The following is an 18,904-nucleotide window of genomic DNA, read 5'->3' as shown; positions in this document are numbered from 1 at the left end:
ATGTCTAGAAGCTTTGAAAAAGTCTACTATATGCAGTGGTTGTGGTGCCAACAGAAGGATAATCTTGCCAAAACAAAACAGCATCAGTTCATCGAAAGATTCATTGGGCATTCCACTAAGTACTTGGACTGGCAAACGTATGCCTTCGTGGTAGAAAGTTGTGAATGAAATTCACAAAACACAGTAAGTACTTAGGCCCGATTATTTTTTTGTAAATAGTATTACTTGGTGTAAATTTCTTAAAGATTCTGTTAGATGACTGCAAGAATCGTGTGTTTTTGTGTAATTTATAAATACCCTGACGAGCGGCACTCATCCCATGCAAGAAAATAGAACAGATATATGAAACTAATAATACATTTAGCTGATGATAGGTCATCATCAGCCTGACTACGTCCACTGCAGGACAAAGGCCCCTCTCGTGTTCCGCCTGTAAGCTCGGACCTGTGCTTGCTGTTGTGAATTTCTACCCCCAAACTTCTTAATCTCATCTGCCCACCCAACCTTCCGTCTCCCCCTAACCCACTCGCCTTCTCTGAGTTAGTTACCTTTAATGACCAGCCGTTATCCTGTCTACGTGCTACACGTCCGGCCAATGTCTATTTTCTCTTCTTGATTTCAACTATGATATCCTTAACCCCCATTTGTTCCCTAATCCACTTTGCTCTATTGTTGCTCCTTAAGATTACACCTACCCTTTTTCTCTCCATTACTCGCTGCGTCGTCCTCAATTCAAGCATAACTCTCTTAGTAAGTCTCCAGGTTTCTGCTCCATAGCTAAGTACCAGCAAGATACAGCTGTTATAAACGTTCCTCTTGAGGGATAGTGGCAATCTACCTGTCATAATTTGAGAGTGCTTGCCAAATGGGCTCCACCCCATTCTTATTCTTCTAGTTCCGTCAATCTCGTGGTTGGGCTTTGCGGTTATTACGTTACCTAAGTAGACATGGTCTTTTACAACTTGAAGTGCACTATTACCCATCTTGAAGTCCTGCTCTCTTCCGACGTTGTTGTACATTACTTTCGTTTTTTGCAGATTAATTTCAAGACCCACTTTTCTGCTCTCCTTGTCTGATTTCTTAATCGTGAGTTGCAATTAGTCCTTTGACTTACTCGGCAATGAAAGGTCATCGGTGAAGCGCAGGTTACTAAGGTACTCTCCACTAACTCTGATGCCTAACTGTTCCCATTTTAGGCCTATGAAAACCTCCTGTAAGCAGGCGGTAAATAGCATTGGGGAGATTGTATCCCCCTGCCTTACACCCTTCTTTATTGGTATTCTGTTGCTTTTTTTATGAAGCACTATGGTTGCAGTTGATCCCCTGTAGATTTCTTCCAGGACGTTTATATATGCTTCATCGACGCCCTGATTTCGCAGTGTCTGCATGACTGCTGATATTTCTACTGTATCAAACGCCTTCTCGTAATCTATGAAGGCTATAAATAGTGGTTGGTTATACTCTGAGCATTTCTCTATAACCTGATTGATAGTATGAATGTGGTCAATTGTTGAGTAGCCTGTTCTAAATCCTGCTTGTTCCTTTGGTTGATTGAATTCTAATGTTTTCTTTACTTTGTTAGCAATTACCTTTGTAAATAGCTTGTATACTACAGAGAGCAAGCTGATCGGCCTGTAATTCTTCGAGTCCTTGTCATCTCTTTTCCTATGTATTAAGATGATGTTAGCATTCTTCCAAGATTCTGGTACTCTTCCCACCAGGAGACTCCTCTTAAACAGGGTGGCTAGTTGCTGTGTAGGGGGCTGGCTGCTTCCGACGAAGCAGAAGAAGAAGACCGCCGACGGAGACGTACGCGGCCGGCGGGGACGCCGACCAGCCCGAACACACGGGTTGGCGCGAAACGCCGAAGAGAAGAACAACAACCGCACTCCACTGTTACCCAACACACACTCATTTTGTTTACAGTCGCCTTAAATCCTGGATGCCAGAGCGGCGCCCCCTGGAATCCTCACATGTCAATCCGAAACCGAAACCCAGAACACAACAACCATCCCCTCCTCGAAAAAAGTTCACCTATACACTGTTTATATTTATACATGATCGATACAAAAGTATATACAAGGTATGTACGTTAGAACACATGAAAACTCGGAGCGCGACACACCGAACTCACACACTACGAGTGCTGAAAATGCACTGACAAACAAAAAAATGTACACAACTGTTCGGAACAAGAGTTCTACATCACATAGTCTTCGAACCGACGGGGCTTCTGCCGCTTCCGCTCAGGGCGGGCCCTTTTGGGTGTAGAATCAGGTGTATCTGCACCTTGGTCACTTGTGCTCTGATGTGACACATCAAGAGCAGTGGAAGATTGTGAAGGCTCTGAACGAGCGTTAACATTTGCGGTCTCATCAGAGCTCGCAGCATGAGCTTTGGAAGAATTTTGCGGACCGGAGTCTAGTTCAACGGTCTCAGCCGTATTTGAAAGTTCGAAGTGAACCGTATGACTTGGTGTACTTGAATCAGCGACACCGACTGGTAACTCCTCCGTTCTTGAAGAAATGCCTGTACATGGAGGCAGCATGTAATAATCTGATGGATAGTTGAAAGGCGCGGACGGAACGTGATGGGGAAGACTTTTAGGTGTTGAAGGGGAATCCGTATGAAAAATAACAAGGCGCGAAGCATTCGAGATGTTACCATCACTTAAGCGAAACGAAGTGGGGCTAACCTGGCCCAAGACTTTGTAAGGACCCCGATACTTGGGGCGCTTGCCTGGCACATGAACCTTGACTAGATCGCCAGTGCGAACTTTGGGCTGCTTTGCACCTCGTCGCCATTGCTGTGTAGGGCTGGCTGCTCCCGACGAAGCAGAAGAAGAAGAAGATGGCCGACGGAGACGTACGCGGCCGGCGGGGACGCCGACCAGCCCGAACACTCGAGTTGGCGCGAAACGCCGAAGGAAAGAACAACAACCGCACTCCACGGTTACCCAACACACACTGCTTTTATTTACAGTCGCCTTGAAAACCTAGGTGCCAGAGCGGCGCCCCCTGGCATCCTCATATGTCAATCCGAAACCGAAACCCAGAACACAACACTAGTTGTTCTAACACATTATGTACTCCATCTTTCAGCAGATCTGATGCTACCCGATACTCACCAGCAGCTTTGTCTTTTTGCATGCTCTCCAAGGCTTTTCTGACTTATATCATTACTGGTGGGGTGTCATCTTGGTTACTGCTAGTTCTTATATTATTAGGGTCGTGCTTGTCCCCGTTGTAAAATATTTCGCTATTTTAACTATCCTATTCATAATGGTAGTTATTTCGCCTTCTTTGTTCCATGGTGCATACATCCAATTTTTGCATATCCAAAGTTTCCTCTTCACTGCTTTGCCGCTTTCTCCATTTTTTCAGAGCCAATTCTCTCCACGTTACACCTTCTTACACTGAATACCTTACACGTATTAATCAGCTTCGAAAGCTCTGCCAGTTTTATTTTGTCTGTTGTACTTGAGACTTCCATGCTCTGACGCTTCCAATTGAGATTCTTCGTTTCCTGGGAAAGCTTGTGAGTGTCATGTCTTACTACCGTGCCTCCAACTTCCACTGCACACTCCGTAATTATACTCGTCAGATTACTATTCACTGTATCTACGCTAAGGTTGGTTTCCTCATTAAAAGACGGGTAGCTGTTCTGTAGCGACTGTGAATTCCTGTACTTTCCCTCTTAGTTCTAGCTCATTGATTGGCTTCTTGCGTATCAGTTTCTGTCATTCCTTCTTCAAGAATAGGCGAATTCGAAACCATACCAATTATATGGTCACTGCATCGTACCTTTCCAACCACTTCCACATCCTGCACGATGCCTGGGTGTGGACTCATTATAAAGTTTATTTTGTTCTTATTTTAGCCATTAGGGCTCCTCCATGTCCACTTACGGTTTCCTCGTTTTTGGTAGAAGGTATTCAAGATCCGTAAATTATTGCATTCTGCACATTCTACTAGAAGCTCTCCTCTGGCATTTCTAGTACCGATGCCATTATCTCCTACTGCCTGGTTTCCAGCCTGCTTCTTCCCTACCTTGTCATTAAAGTCTCCCATCAGTACAGTATACTGTGTTTTTACCTTACTCATTGCCGATTTCACGTCTTCATAGAAGCTTTCAACTGAAGCGTCATCATGACTGGATGCAGGGGCGTAAGCCTGTACCACCTTCATCTTGTATCTCTTATTGAGAATAATTACGATACCTACCACCCTTTCATTAATGCTAGAGTATTCCTCTATGTTACCAGCTATGTTTCTGTGAATTAGGAACGCCACTCCAAGTTCGCTTCTGTCAGCCCAGCCCCGATAGCAAAGAACGTGCCCATTCTGTAGTACCATATAGGACTCAGCTTTCCTTCTAACCTCACTGTGCCCTATTATATCCAATTGAACACCCTCTAGCTCCTCGTATAGTACAGCTAGACTTGCCTCACCAGATAAGCTTCCAGTGTTAAACGTTGCCAAGTTCTGGTTCCAGTGGTGGCCTGTCCGCATTCAGAGATTTTTAGCACCCTCTGCTGCGTTGTAGATCTGACCGCCGCCGTGGTCAGTTGCTTCGCAGATGCTGGGGACTGAAGGCTGTGAGTTAATTGACGTATGCATGTGGGAGGTAGTGCCCAGATACTGCATTGATAGATCATTTAAGACAGATTACACAATGAAAATTCGGAATAAATGCAATACATTCAGAATAGCATCGCTCGCCAACATTGCGTACTTATCGACTAACCACAACTTTCAAACTGTGCCAACATCTGAAATGACAACTGTCTTAATATTGATAAATGAAATCATGAAGTCGCTGAAGCTAAAATTTTATCATAACATTATTTTTCCAAAAAGTAGAGTTCCACTAAAGTAGACCCAACAATACCGAGAAACCTTATTGCGGCAAAGCAATACCTAAAAGAAAAAAAATACAGGTGCTGCTGAATATAAATGGTAGATGACCCACGACTTTCTCGCATTCGGCACCAGTCTTCATATCTATTTTACCTTTTAAATATGACCGCACGCACAAGTTTATAATTTTGAATCAACTGATAAAGCACTGGCATCAACCCCAAATTGCATGGTGCATTAAGGCTGTTTCACATGCCTCTATTGCATCAAAAAAAAAATCGTTCCGTTCGCTCCAATCGCTCTGTTCGTAACTGACGCTGATGGGGGTTTCGTTTCACATGGACCGCCAACGGTCCTCCACTTTCGCTCTGCTACTGGAGCAGCGAGCAACGTTTCTTGCCATCATTCGTTGTGGCAGGCAATATAATTTTTCAAATATGATGTTGCAATCTGTGCGTCATGATACTATTAAGTTTCCATGAACGGTAACGAAGAGCACTTGTGTTTCGTCATTTACGAAAACTTTAAATCTAACTACATTTTAAAATGCGCAACAGTGGCCATCACCTAAACAAACAAGCCGAAGAAATTTCGGCAGCTTGGCCCACCCGACACAATTTCGACGGGTCCCGAAAAGAAATCACTCTTGCCGCTGCGATCAGAGCGAAAATTTCCAACATGTTGGTAGCTCGGAGCAGACCGCTGCGGCGGGAGCGAACTGGCCTTTTTTTTCGCTATGAGCGAATTCGCAGACTGAAAATCACTATTTTTTGTGTCATGTGAAACGGCTTTTAGCGAGATGCACTCGTCGTCAGCGGCAGGCAGTCCCGCCAGAAGCGAATAAGAAGTGGTCACGCACCACGCGTCCACATACCCAACAAGCGGCTGGGCGCCTGTCCTTAGGAACCCTGTCGTTTCAGTTAATTTCAAGTTTTACCTGACAACAGTGTATCGCTAATTTAAAAAATACACCGAATCAAATCAGTGCTCGAACACTATAACCGAAGAACGTTTCGAATACATCCGGTTTTTACTTGTAACAAGTGACTGTAACTACGCCATGGGCAATCCCGCCGAGACCAGCTAGGACTACATCTAGGACTACGCAGCGCCCGCTACTTAACACATGCCATGGTTCCTAGATTTCCCGTGCCTGCCGGGTGAGCGCGAAACGCCGGTCATTTATGGCGGCGCTGTCTACGTAGGGGTAAAAGTTTTTGTACTTGGCCTTTGAGATTGGCAATTTTGGCATTCGGTACTAATTTCAGAGGATGCCTTGTATTAAGAAAGTTGCTTGTTGAATGACGGCGTCACTTACGTAGGGTAAATTATAATTATGGTTACGCCTTTTTAAAATTTCTAACGTTATTTTTGTTGCACATGAGCTCTAAAAACGTAAAAACCTATTTGAAGACACCCCCTACTTGAGTGGCGCCACCACCGTAGTTCCGACGACCGCCGCTTCCCAAGTGACCACTGATAATCCGGCAGGCACGGGAAATCTAGGAGGCGTTGTCACATGCGCTATTTTCGCCACCGTAAACCTGACCGCCAATTCGCATATGCCACTAAGAGAACAAGGGCAAATACAAGTACTGCTGATATCTACTCACCTTCTATTTCAACTTGAATAAACAGCTCGTCACTGCACGGCTGTGACGGCCATGACGTCCATCCAACGTGCGAATGAGGTGAAGACGGCGCGCAGTCATACACGAAATGCGCTGTGGAATGTGGAAGCGAGCATAAGCGGTGCAGGCGTTTATATTGGCCTAAAGCTAAATGAATTTCAATATTTTTGAGGACTTTTGTACTATTCCGTAAGTGCTTTACAGCCGTTCCTGTTTGTGGGCTTCTGAAAATTGCATGTCTTTGGTGAGCTTTGGTGAACTATTTTTCTTAAGCGCAGTAGGGCTGAGCATGGGTCAAACGGTGTGCGCGTGGTAGAAAGTGTGCAGTTTAAATGCCACACTGTGCACTTGCTGGTACACTTTGGTCCTTTGAATGAAAACAAAACAAAAAAGATGTATTCCGTAGAGAAGCCAGTGCGAACTGAAATAATGACCGGAACAATTGAGTGTCCATGGCTACTCGATAGCTGTTCGTCTGACTTCACGACAAAGTGAGCAAAGAAACGGACACATCCGCTCTAACCGCTTTACTATTTTTTACCGCTTGTACGTGCTCGCATGCCACAAATTTCTGTCGAATTGTATATAATCCACAAAAGTAAGTAAGCTTGAAGAACAGGCAAATTCTGTGAGCATTGGCCAGCAACCTCGGTATGTCTCAGGAAAGCCCTCGGCGTCCATGTAAGTATCACAGATATTTTCCAAAACTTTTGCTTCGTTCTAATTATTCAGAAGGGCAAACAACTAAGAGAAACGCGCACTTTTAAAAAAAGATTTGAGGCTTTCGCTACCATATCGCCCATATTTTGCTTGTAGGCCATGCCCTTTTCTGTCACGCTGTCCGGGCATTGGCCAATGATAACGGAAGCCGATGGGAATCCAAGCTGTTTCCAATCATCGGTCATCGGCTACTGCTGGTAGGGCATGTGCCGAAGTGAATTCGGTTGGCTGGCTGTCCACAAGCAGCAGGCAGAACAGTTCTTGCGCGTCCGCTCTCAGCAGACTGGCGAAAATTTTACCAGCTATATCGAGGTTGTCGTCGACCTTTGTCGACGCACGAATGACACCATGCCCGAGTCGGACAAGGTCAAACACATCCTGAAGGGCATCGACGATGGCGCATTTCAAATGTATTGACTAGGAATCCGAGCACAGTTTCCGAAGTCGTCAGCTTGTGTCAGAACTACGAGAAGAGTTGAAGAAGCAACGCACTCTGACTCGGCAGCCTCAGCGTGGTGGTGAGTCGCTGTCCAGTTTCGACGCCATGCCTGACAATGCACCGTTGCTTTAGCAAGTCCGAGCCTTCGTACGGGAGGAAGTCGCCCGCCAACTTTCTCTAGTGCCCTTTACTTACGAGACGACCACCCGTCTACCTGCCCCGCTTCGCACTGCTATATCGGAAGAGGTTGCACAAGCTGTTCCCCTTGCGCACTACGAGCCACCTCTATCTAAGCGTGTTCACTGCCTGCGTGTCGCACAGCCGGTAGGTGCCCCTGTCGCCTATCCGCCAGCCGTTCAGCCTGTGGCCGCGCCCCTAACGTATGCAGCGCAGCCTGTGTCTCCTCCTGTCACCTATTCGCAAGAGATGAAGCCCGTAGCCGCGCCACTCACATATGCAGACGCTCTGCGTAGGCTTTCGCAACCGCCCTACACCACAAGCTCACACTCCGCACACCCGGCTGCTTATACTGCACCTTGGGTTGCACCACCAGTCGCCAATACTTGGAGGACGCCCGCTAACCGACCGATTTGCTACGCCTGCTCCACTCCCGGACAAGTTGCCCGCTACTGCCGCCGTCGACCTCAGACGTTCGGCAACTATGCCCGGTCGTCACAACCAGGCAGCCAACCCTTCGACCAATACGGGCTGGTCTCTTCACCTCGCTATGCCCCTACTGACCACCTTGACTTCCAGCCGCAGCGCGCACCTCTCCTCATCGGCGATCGCCCTCCCCCATGTGTCGCCGGCCCGGACCCTCCAAACAGGAAAAATAAGCACCGCAGTTCAAAAAACAAGAACTGCGCCGTTTTCGAACTGTCTAAGCCCTCACTCCTCTCCTGCTAACGTGGTCACAGTGACTGTTGAAGGTTATTGTACTTTCGCCTTTGTGGACACCGGCGCCGCTGTTTCTGTTATTGCCGCTAATCTCTGCCGTTTATTACGCAAAGTCACGACGCCGCTTTCGGGACTGTCGCTTCACACCGCAAGCGCACAGCTAGTAACGCCTCTCGCAGCCTGCACTGCAAGAGTGTTCATCGAAGGCATTCTTTACATCGTGGAGTTTATTGCTCTCGCTGTCTGTTCGCATGACGTCATCCTCGGGTGGAACTTCCTATCCCGCCATAATGCCGTCATTGATTGCGCACACGCCGAAGTTGATTTTTCACTCTTGTGTGATGTCTCATTACTTGACGCTCTTCATCAGCCGCTGAAGTTGCTCGTTCATGAAGATACCGATATTTCACCGGGAAATTTCGCACTTGTTCTCGTTTCATGCAATGCCTACACTGACGCTACAATCCTTTTTACGCCTTCCGATATTTTCAAATGTTGTCGAGCTTTGCCGCTGCCTTTCGCAACAAATGACCTTGCCACCGGAAGAAGCAGCATGTTCGTAAGCAATCCGCTTTCCACAACTGTCACTTTGCTTGCGGGGGAATGTCTCGGCCGTGTGCAGGATCTCGACCCTTCGTTTTTGGTTGATGTCCCGGATGACTACTGCGACCACCCAAAAGCACTGTCAGCACTCGGGGAGTCGTCCAATGATACGTTTTCTAGCGCCATCGCCGACACTCTCACTCCCACCGAACATGCCGACCTGCTGGATCTTCTGCATGAGTTCAGGAGCTATTTCGGTGTGTCGCAACCTCAACTGGGCCGCACATCACAGGTCAAACATCATGTTGACACCGGCCGACACCAGCCACTGCGTCAAAGACCCACCGATATCGACGGATGTGCGTCAGCCATCCGTCGATATCGCTTAGTGAAAAAGAAATTGAATTGCTGAACAACATGTGATATTTGGTTTTTAAGATTGTACGATGCCGTTTTTGCTCATGCGCGGTGATCATGGGGTGCAAGTAAGCGTATATATTCTGTTTTCTTACTGAATAAAAATCAGTTGTTAGTCTGCGCTGGTCCTTGTGTTCCCTTCTTCTGTGTCCTTGTGTGTGTGCGCAAAAACTTCAATTATGCATACTTATACGGCCGCCTGTTTGATCTAGTAACTGATCACCACGCGCTTTGCTGGCTCTCCATTTTGAAAACCCTTCTGGCCACCTTGCGCGATTGGCACTCCGCATCCAGGAGTACGACATTCGCGTCGTATACCGCTACGGACGCAAACACTCTGACGCTGATGCCTTGTCCCGCTCACTTTTACCACCAGATCCGATGTGCGGAAACACTCGCCTCCAGACCTTGTCATCGCTAAATAATCGACTCGATTGCCAACAAACAACGTTGTGACCCGTGAATCGCATCTCTTATCGAATATCTATCTGGCACGCCCAATCTTCCAGTATCTCGATCCCTCCGACGTCAAGCTTTCCATTTCGCCATCAGCGATCAACTTATTCATCGACGCAACTACGCTCCCGATGGCCGCCGGTGGCTACTGGTCATTCCACACACTTTACGATCGCAAGTATGTGCCTCTCTTCATGACTATCCGCAATGTGGCTATTCCGGCATGTTCAAAACATATGAACGCCTTCGCCATCGCTATAACTGGCGTGGCATGTACAATTTTGTTCGCAAATTCGCACAGTGCTGTCCTGACTGCCAGCGACGCAAATCAACATCGCCACGTGCGACTGGTGCATTACAGCCACTTCCATGCCCTGCCAAGCCATTTGATCGCGTCGGCGTTGACCTCTACGGCCCCCTTCCATTGACACCAAATGACAATCGGTGGATTATAGTGGAAGTTGACCACCTGACACGCTAGGCCAAAACAGCCGCTTTTCCGAGCACTATAGCTCAGGATGTCGCCTCTTTCATTTTACGTCGCTTTATCCTTCGACATGGTGCACCTCCAGAGCTCCTTAGTGACAGAGGCCGCGCTTTCCTCTCCGAGGTCGTCAAAACTCTGCTTTCGGAATGCCACGTCATTCATCGGAAAACGACAGCATACTAACCGCAGACTAACGAGCTAACGGAACAGTTTAACCGCACGCTGGGTGATATGCTCTCAATGTACGTGGCATCGGATCATAGTGTCACGGGGTCGTGACGTGGCCGAAGACAGGAGACTTCGTGTTGGTGTTCTGGGACGATAACAAAAACTTGCGAAATGGAACGTGGCATTGCCCCCCTCTGGAAAAAGGCATCGTCCCGATGCTTTAACTAAAGATAAAGGTACAACAATAATGCAAGAAAGTACAATGAATAAATTACGATACAAAAATAATACAAAATAAACAGTTTCAGTTTGTTAACGCGCATGAAACGGCTTGAGGCGTGCGACATGGACGACTTCAGGTCGCGATCAGCGTCGTTGAGTGTTCGTGATGCCGTCGGGGGCAATCTCGTAATCAAGTGGGCCGAGACGTCGAACCACCCTGTACGGTCCGAAGCACCGTCGCAGAAGCTTTTCACTTAGTCCACGTCGGCGTATCGGCGTCCACACCCAAACACGTTTACCGGGCTGGTATTCCACGAAGCGTCGTCGAAGATTGTAACGGTGGCTGTCGGTCGTCTGTTGATTCTTGATACGGAGACGCCCAAGTTGTCGGGCTTCTTCGGCGCGTTGAAGGTACTCGCTCACATCAAGGTTTTCTTCGTCGGTGACGTTGGGTAACATGGCATCGAGCGTCGTTGTCGGGCTCCTTCCGTAGACCAATTTGTATGGAGATATCTGCATCGTCTCCTGCACCGCCGTGTTGTATGCGAAGGTCACATACGGAAGAATGGCGTCCCACGTCTTGTGTTCGACAGCGGCGTACATTGACAGCATATCGGCGATCGTCTTGTTAAGCCGCTCCGTGAGGCCGTTGGTCTGTGGGTGGTACGCTGTCGTCCGGCGGTGGTTTGTTTGGCTGTATGCCAAGATCGCTTGAGTTAAGTCGGCAGTGAATGCCGTTCCTCTGTCGGTGATAAGGACCTCCGGGGCGCCGTGACGTAGGACGATATTTTCGACGAAGAACTTAGCTACCTCGGATGCACTGCCTTTTGGCAGGGCTTTTGTCTCGGCGTTGCGGGTAAGGTAGTCGGTAGCTACCACGATCCACTTGTTTCCAAAAGCCGACGTCGGGAACGGCCCCAGTAGGTCCATACCAATCTGCTGGAAAGGTCGGCAAGGTGGATCAATTGGCTGCAGAAGTCCCGCTGGCCTTGTCGGCGGTGTCTTGCGTCGCTGACACTCCCGGCATGTCCTCACATAACGAGTGACGTCGGTGGTAAGACGTGGCCAGTAGTACCTTTCTTGTATCCGCGCGAGCGTGCGAGAAACACCGAGGTGCCCTGCCGTCGGATCGTCGTGCAGGGCCTGCAGGAGTTCTGGTCGTAGAGCTGAAGGCACCACAAGGAGGTACTTAGCTCGAAGCGGTGAAAAGTTTTTCTTTTGTAGAAGACCGTTTCGCAGAAAGAAGGACGCAAGTGCGCGCTTGAATACCTTCGGGACTTCGGCGGTCCTGCCTTCGAGGTATTCTATTAGGACCTTAAGTTCCGGGTCGGCCCGCTATCGTTCAGCGAAGTCGTCGGTAGTTATCGTTCCCAAGAAGTAGTCGTCATCCGGGTCGTCGGGTAGCGGTTGGTCGACAGGCGCACGAGAGAGACAGTCGGCGTCGGAGTGTTTTTGCCGGACTTGTAAATGACAGTAATGTCATATTCTTGAAGTCTCAGGCTCCATCGTGCGAGGCGACCAGAAGGGTCCTTCAAGGTGGCTAGCCAACACAAGGCGTGGTGGTCGCTCACAACTTTGAAGGGCCTGCCGTAGAGGTAGGGGCGAAATTTCGACGTAGCCCAGATGATGGCGAGGCACTCCTTTTCTGTTGTGGAATAATTTGCTTCTGCTTTGGATAGCGATCGGCTGGCGTAACTAATAACCCTTTCAAGTCCGTCAGTCCTCTGCACAAGAACGGCGCCGAGACCTACGCTGCTTGCGTCAGTATGTATTTCTGTCTCGGCAAATTCGTCGAAATGGGCAAGTAACGGAGGCGTCTGGAGGCGATGTTTAAGCTCCTGGAAAGCGTGTTCCTGTGGCGTTTCCCACTTAAACTCCACGTCGGCCTTGGTAAGGTTAGTAAGAGGATCGGCGATGTGGGCGAAGTTTTTCACGAATCGCCTATAATAGGCGCACAGGCCCAGAAATCGGCGCACGGCTTTCTTGTCAGTGGGTGGCGGGAAGTCGGCGATGGCGGCTGTTTTCCGTGGATCGGGACGAACTCCAGACTTGCTGATAACGTGCCCCAGAAACAAGAGCTCCTCATACGCAAATCTGCACTTTTCTGGCTTCAGTGTGAGCCCGGAAGTCTTGATGGCTTGAAGTACAGCTTCAAGGCGCCGAAGATGCTCGTCGAAACTCGAGGAAAACACGACGACGTCGTCCAAGTACACAAGGCAAGTCTGCCATTTCAATCCTGCCAGTACTGTATCCATAACGCGTTGAAAAGTTGCAGGCGCTGAGCAAAGGCCGAAGGGCATCACCTTAAACTCGAAGAGGCCGTCCGGTGTTATAAACGCCGTCTTCTCTCGGTCTCTTTCGTCGACTTCGATTTGCCAATAGCCAGTCTTGAGGTCCATTGACGAAAAGTACTTGGCGTTATGGAGCCGATCAAGTGCGTCGTCTATTCGTGGGAGTGGATACACGTCCTTTATTGTGATTTTGTTCAGGCGGCGGTAATCGACGCAGAAATGTAGGGTCCCATCCTTTTTCTTCACTAACACCACGGGGGATGCCCATGGACTCTTGGACGGCTGGATAATGTCATCCCGCAGCATTTCATCAACCTGTATTTTCATGGCCTCACGTTCTCGCGTCGAAACCCTGTACGGGCTCTGACGGAGTGGTCTAGCATTTTCTTCGGTTATGATGCGATGTTTCGTGATTGGGGTCTGCCGAATTTTTGATGACGACGAAAAGCAATCTTCGTATTGCAGAAGTAGGACCTTGAGCTGTTCGTGCTTATCGTTCGGAAGTCTGGGATTGACGTCGAAAGCTATGGGAGGGGCTTGGTTCCTCTGAGCACGTTCCGCAGAATAGGCGAGGGCGAATGCACTGGTGGCTTCGACAATTTCTTCGATGTATGCGACCGTTGTTCCTTTGTTCACATGTTTGTACTCATTGCTGAAATTCGTAAGCATAACCGTTGCTTTTCCTCCCCGCTGCTCTGCAATTCCTCTTGCGACGCAAATATTTCGGGTGACCAACAGATGCTGACTGCCTTCAACGACGCCTTCCAAGTCAGGTGATTTAGGAGCGCCGACTGAAATAATGACGCTTGAGCGAGGAGGAATGGTGACTTGTTCTTCCAGCACATTCAAGGCATGGTGTCCTGACGGCGTGCGCGGTGGTAGTGCTCCTTCTGTGGATAACGTTATCGACTTCGTTTTTAGGTTGATGACAGCACCATGGAGGCATAAGAAGTCCATGCCAAGGAGGACATCTCTCGAGCAACGCTGTAGGACTACGAAGTCTGTAGGATAAATACGGCCGTTAATGGTGACTCTCGCTGTGCAGATTCCCGCAGGCGTTACGAGATGGCCTCCGGCTGTGCGGATTTCAGGGCCTTTCCAAGCTGTCCTAACTTTCTTTAACTTCGCGGCGAACGACCCACTGATGACAGAATAGTCGGCTCCAGTATCGACGAGAGCGGTCACACTGTGGCCGTCGATAAGAACGTCGAGATCGCTAGTTCGCCGTCTCGCATTACAGTTAGGGCGTGGCGTCGGGTCACGGCTGCGTCGGCTTGTTCCGCTGCTTCCATGTTGCGTCGTCAGGCCACCTTCGGTAAGTGAGTTTTCGCCGTCAGCGCTTTGCCTGGTTGGCGTTGTGTTCGAAAAGCTCCGTAGCGGCGTCGTCGTCGTCGGAGGATCTTCGGTAGTTCGTCGCACAGCAACCGCACCTCCACCGATTGCTGCCCTTAGTTTCCCGGATACGGGCTAGAAGACCGGCCCCGCGTTGGGACAGAGTACTGCCGGTGGTGCGGGGACGTGCGGCGGCTGGGCGACGGCGAACGCGAAGGGCTTCGTGGTGTCCACCGAGTTCCTGTCAGGTAGTCGGCGATGTCACGTGGTCGTTCTCCTGGCTGTGGACGCGGTGCATTGATTGCGAAGCCACGCAGTCCCATCTGTCGGTACTGGCAACAGCGGTAAGTGTGTCCGGCCTCGCCGCAGTGGTAGCAGAGCGGGCGATGGTCAGGGGTGCAGACGTCAGTCTTCCTTGGTGCACTGCGCTGGGCCGCTGGCGAACGGTATGACGTTGGTGGGGGTGGTGGCGGCGGTGGCGTCTGTCGACGGAAGTGCGATGGGGCGGCGTTTTGGCGTGGACGGGGAGGAGCGTTGTGGCGCAGTGCAGCGGCGTAGCTCATAGCTTCCTGCTCGGGCAGCGGTGCGTGGGGAATTTGAAGCGATTGCCGAACTTCTTCTCGCACAACGTCGGCGATTGAATCCACTTGAGGCTGCGCCGAAGGCAACAGCTTGCGCAGCTCTTCCCGCACGATCGCTCGGATCGTTTCACGCAGGTCTCCGGAGTTACTGGCTTGAGCAGCAGCGCAGTCTGCAGTCAGGCGACGATTATACTGTCTGGTGCGCATGTCCAGGGTCTTTTCGATAGTGGTCGCTTCGGCTGCAAATTCTTGGACGGTTTTCGGTGGGTTTCTCATCAGTCCCGCGAAGAGCTCCTGTTTGACCCCTCGCATGAGGAAACGGACTTTTTTCTCCTCAGGCATGTTTGGGTCAGCGTGACGGAATAGTCGGGTCATTTCTTCTGTGAAAATGGCGACATTTTCATTTGGTAGCTGAACCCGGGTCTCTAATAAAGCAGCGGCCCTCTCTTTGCGAGCGACGCTCGCGAACGTTTGTAGGAATGCGCCGCCGAAAATATTCCACGTTCGGAGCGTGGACTCCCGATTTTTGAGCCAGGTCCTTGCGGTGTCTTCCAAATAGAAGAACACACGTCGCAGCTTTTCGTCATGGTCCAAGTGGTTGAGGGCGGCCACACGGTCGTATGTTTCTAGCCAGGACTCAGGGTCTTCGAACGATGACCCATGGAAAATTGGTGGTTCCCTGGGTTGATGCATGACCATCGTGGGCTGGGATGCTGCAGTTGTCATTGTCGCTGCAGTCGCGGTCATGGCCTTGGTCTTCCGCGCCTTGTCTTCTAGAAGCCCGTACTCCGGTGGTAGCCCTTGCTGTCGGCGGCTTGTTCGCTGCTCCTGGTTGGCGTCGGTGTCTTCTCCGCGACGTGGGCTGGGTTCACGGCTTGAAGGGGGCGTCCGGTACATGAACGAAGCAGCACCTCCACCAGATGTCACGGGGTCGTGACGTGGCCGAAGACAGGAGACTTCGTGTTGGTGTTCTGGGACGATGACAAAAACTTGCGAAATGGAACGTGGCAATAGCAACTGGGAACGTGTTCTCCCATACGGTGCACATTCGCATATAACACTGCAATACAAACCACCATGGGATTCTCACCTTTCTTTCTTCTTTATGGCAGCGAGCCTTCCCATACAATCGATACCCTACTACCCTACCGTCCTGATGCTTCCGAGTGTCGACCTATCTCCGATGCTGCTCGACAAGCCAAAGAGTGCCAACAGCTCGCTCGTACGTTCACCTCGAAAGAGCAGCGATGCCAGAAAGAACACCGTAGCATCGCCCTTTCAGATCCCAGCTATGCCCCAGGATCTCTTGTGTGGCTCGCCATCTCATACCAAACTCCGGGACTCTCCTCGAAACTTGTCCCCCGGTGCGAGGGGCCTTACACCATTTTGGAGAAAACCTCTCCGGTTAATTTCCTAATTGAGCCAGTTTCCCGATCAGACGACATGCGCCGGCGTGCACGTGACATCGTCTATGTTTCCCGACTGAAACCGTACCATGAGCTTCTGCGTAAAACTTCAGTCGCCAGGATGGCTCCTTTTTCAGCGGGGACGATTGTGAAGAAGAAGATGTGCCTGCAGCGAGCAGCATCGCCAACGCCCGGCGCCCTCACATTGAATACATTGCGACAAAAGCAGTACGCGCAATGGGGGTATTGCGGAGGTTGAGCAATTGTAGATCAGGTATGAGAAGGAAGGCATTTTTGATTACATATAAAATGTATGTGCGACCTGTGTTAGAGTTTGGCTGCGTTCTTTTTTTTTTGGTGCGCCAGCCTACAAACTTCGGCCGCTCGTTCTATTGGAAAGAGAGGCTTTACGGCTCTGCTTAGGACTTCCAAAGTATACTGCAAATGCAGTGTTATACCTTGAAGCACGAATACCAACCTTATTATGTCGCTTTAACATTCTTACTGTGCAGACCTTTTTACGACTATATGAAACACCGTTCAACCCTGAACAAATTATTTTTATTTCCAATCCTGACCTATTCTCCGTGCATTGACCCAGATTTCACAAACCACAAATAGTATTTGTTCAATCGTTACTTGAGCCTCTAAATGTACAACTTCGTGATCTGATACCTTTAACTGAGCAACAAAATTCTCCAGAAATTGTTCACCATGATATCTTCCCAACTCACGCTAAGCTATTACCTACAGGCATTTTAAATGGTTTATTGCAGGACGATTTAAGTACTCTGCCAACAAATGTCATTATAGCAACGGACGCACCTCAATCACATGAAAAATCAGGCGTTGGAATAAATTGACCCGTACTTGATTGGTCATATCACTTCGCTTACCGGATTTTCTTCCTGTCTTTCTGCCTGAATTCATGGCAATAATGTTAGCTTTGCGAAAGGTAAATATTTCCATTCCTGTCGTAGCAGTCATAACGGATTCATTATCAGTGTGCTCTTCTCTATCCGCATCTGGTAGCTTACCCATACTGAAACTTTTTAAATCATTGGTTCTCTGTCATCTCTGAAGTATTCATTTAATCTGGACACCAGGGCACAAAGGTTTGTTGTTAAACGAAATAGCTGATTCTCTTTCGAAGGCATCGCTTTCGACACCGATTTTTCCTATTTTCACTCATACAGTATACATAATGGTGGCGCGATTTCGCACATTTAAAATCAGGCAAAATTTATCAGACCCTGCACTGATGGCTTCTCCAGAGTACAAACACTTGTTATTATCCTGGCGCAGTGAACTGTCTACTTCAAAAATGATGGAAGTTGTCATCACGAAATTTCGTTGCCGCGTTACCTCCTTCAATTTTCACTTGCATAGATCAGGTATATTGAATTCCCCTATGCGCATTTACTGTAATGAAGAGGAAACGATCAGTCATTTTTTATTACATTGTCGCCGTTTTGATTTATTCAGGCAAAGCATACTAGCACCACCTCTTCAAAGACTGGGCTTGCAATTATCACAACCTGATCTTCTTTCATTTGGAGCCTCTACACTGGGTTTCAGCCACAGGTATGTTTTATTCGCCGTTCAGGAATACATCACTGTGACTAAACGATTTTCTTGCTAAATTACGGTCTCACTATTTTTCTTTATTTTCTTTTCTGCAAACTTGATATCGCATTTCAAATGAAAATGAAGTTACAAAAGTTTTGTAGGAATGACGCAATGCTGAAAGTATAGGGCAAATTCACCTTATAATTGGCCAATCTCCTCATTTGGGTACGAGCCATTTGCACAGGGAAACAACAACAACAACAACAACAACAACAACAACAACAACAACAACAACAACAACAACAACAACAACAACAACAACAACAACAACAACAACAACCGGCTCTTTCGGCTCGTGCTTCGTATCACTGCTGTGCTGATCTCTTCTGGATGGTTCTTCATGCTGTCTTGCCGTTGTCGTTAACGACCAATAAACCTCTTCACAAATGTACTACTTGCCTCTGTAATGCCTTCCGGCCTTGAGGCTACTAATAAATAATTGAATAATGAAGGATCCTCTTTTCAAAAGGTAAGTAGAGACAAGTGGAGCTCGCAGTCTTCGTGCATAATGTACTGTTGTGTGTTTTTTTTGAGTAACAGACCAGTGGGCAATTTATGTAGGTCAAAATGGCACACAGTGATTCAAGAAACACACGAGAAAAGCGCTAATTCGTCTCCCATGAGGGGACACGGCTCAGCGCCTTATGATGCAAGTGCTACAACGCGGCGAATACAAAAAGAGCGAAATTAATATAGGACTATATGCGTTTTTTCTTTGTTTGTATTTTCAAAGACTCCATTCTTGTAAGACGGAAGGAGGTGCGGGTTAGGGTGGAGAGCAGTGTTTGAGTCTCGTTTGTTTGTGAGACTACTCTTTATCTACTTA

The sequence above is a fragment of the Rhipicephalus microplus genome, unplaced genomic scaffold (genome assembly GCF_043290135.1).
Source record: "Rhipicephalus microplus isolate Deutch F79 unplaced genomic scaffold, USDA_Rmic scaffold_16, whole genome shotgun sequence".
NCBI lineage: Eukaryota > Metazoa > Arthropoda > Arachnida > Ixodida > Ixodidae > Rhipicephalus > Rhipicephalus microplus.
Note: the sequence above shows the minus strand (reverse complement) of the source record.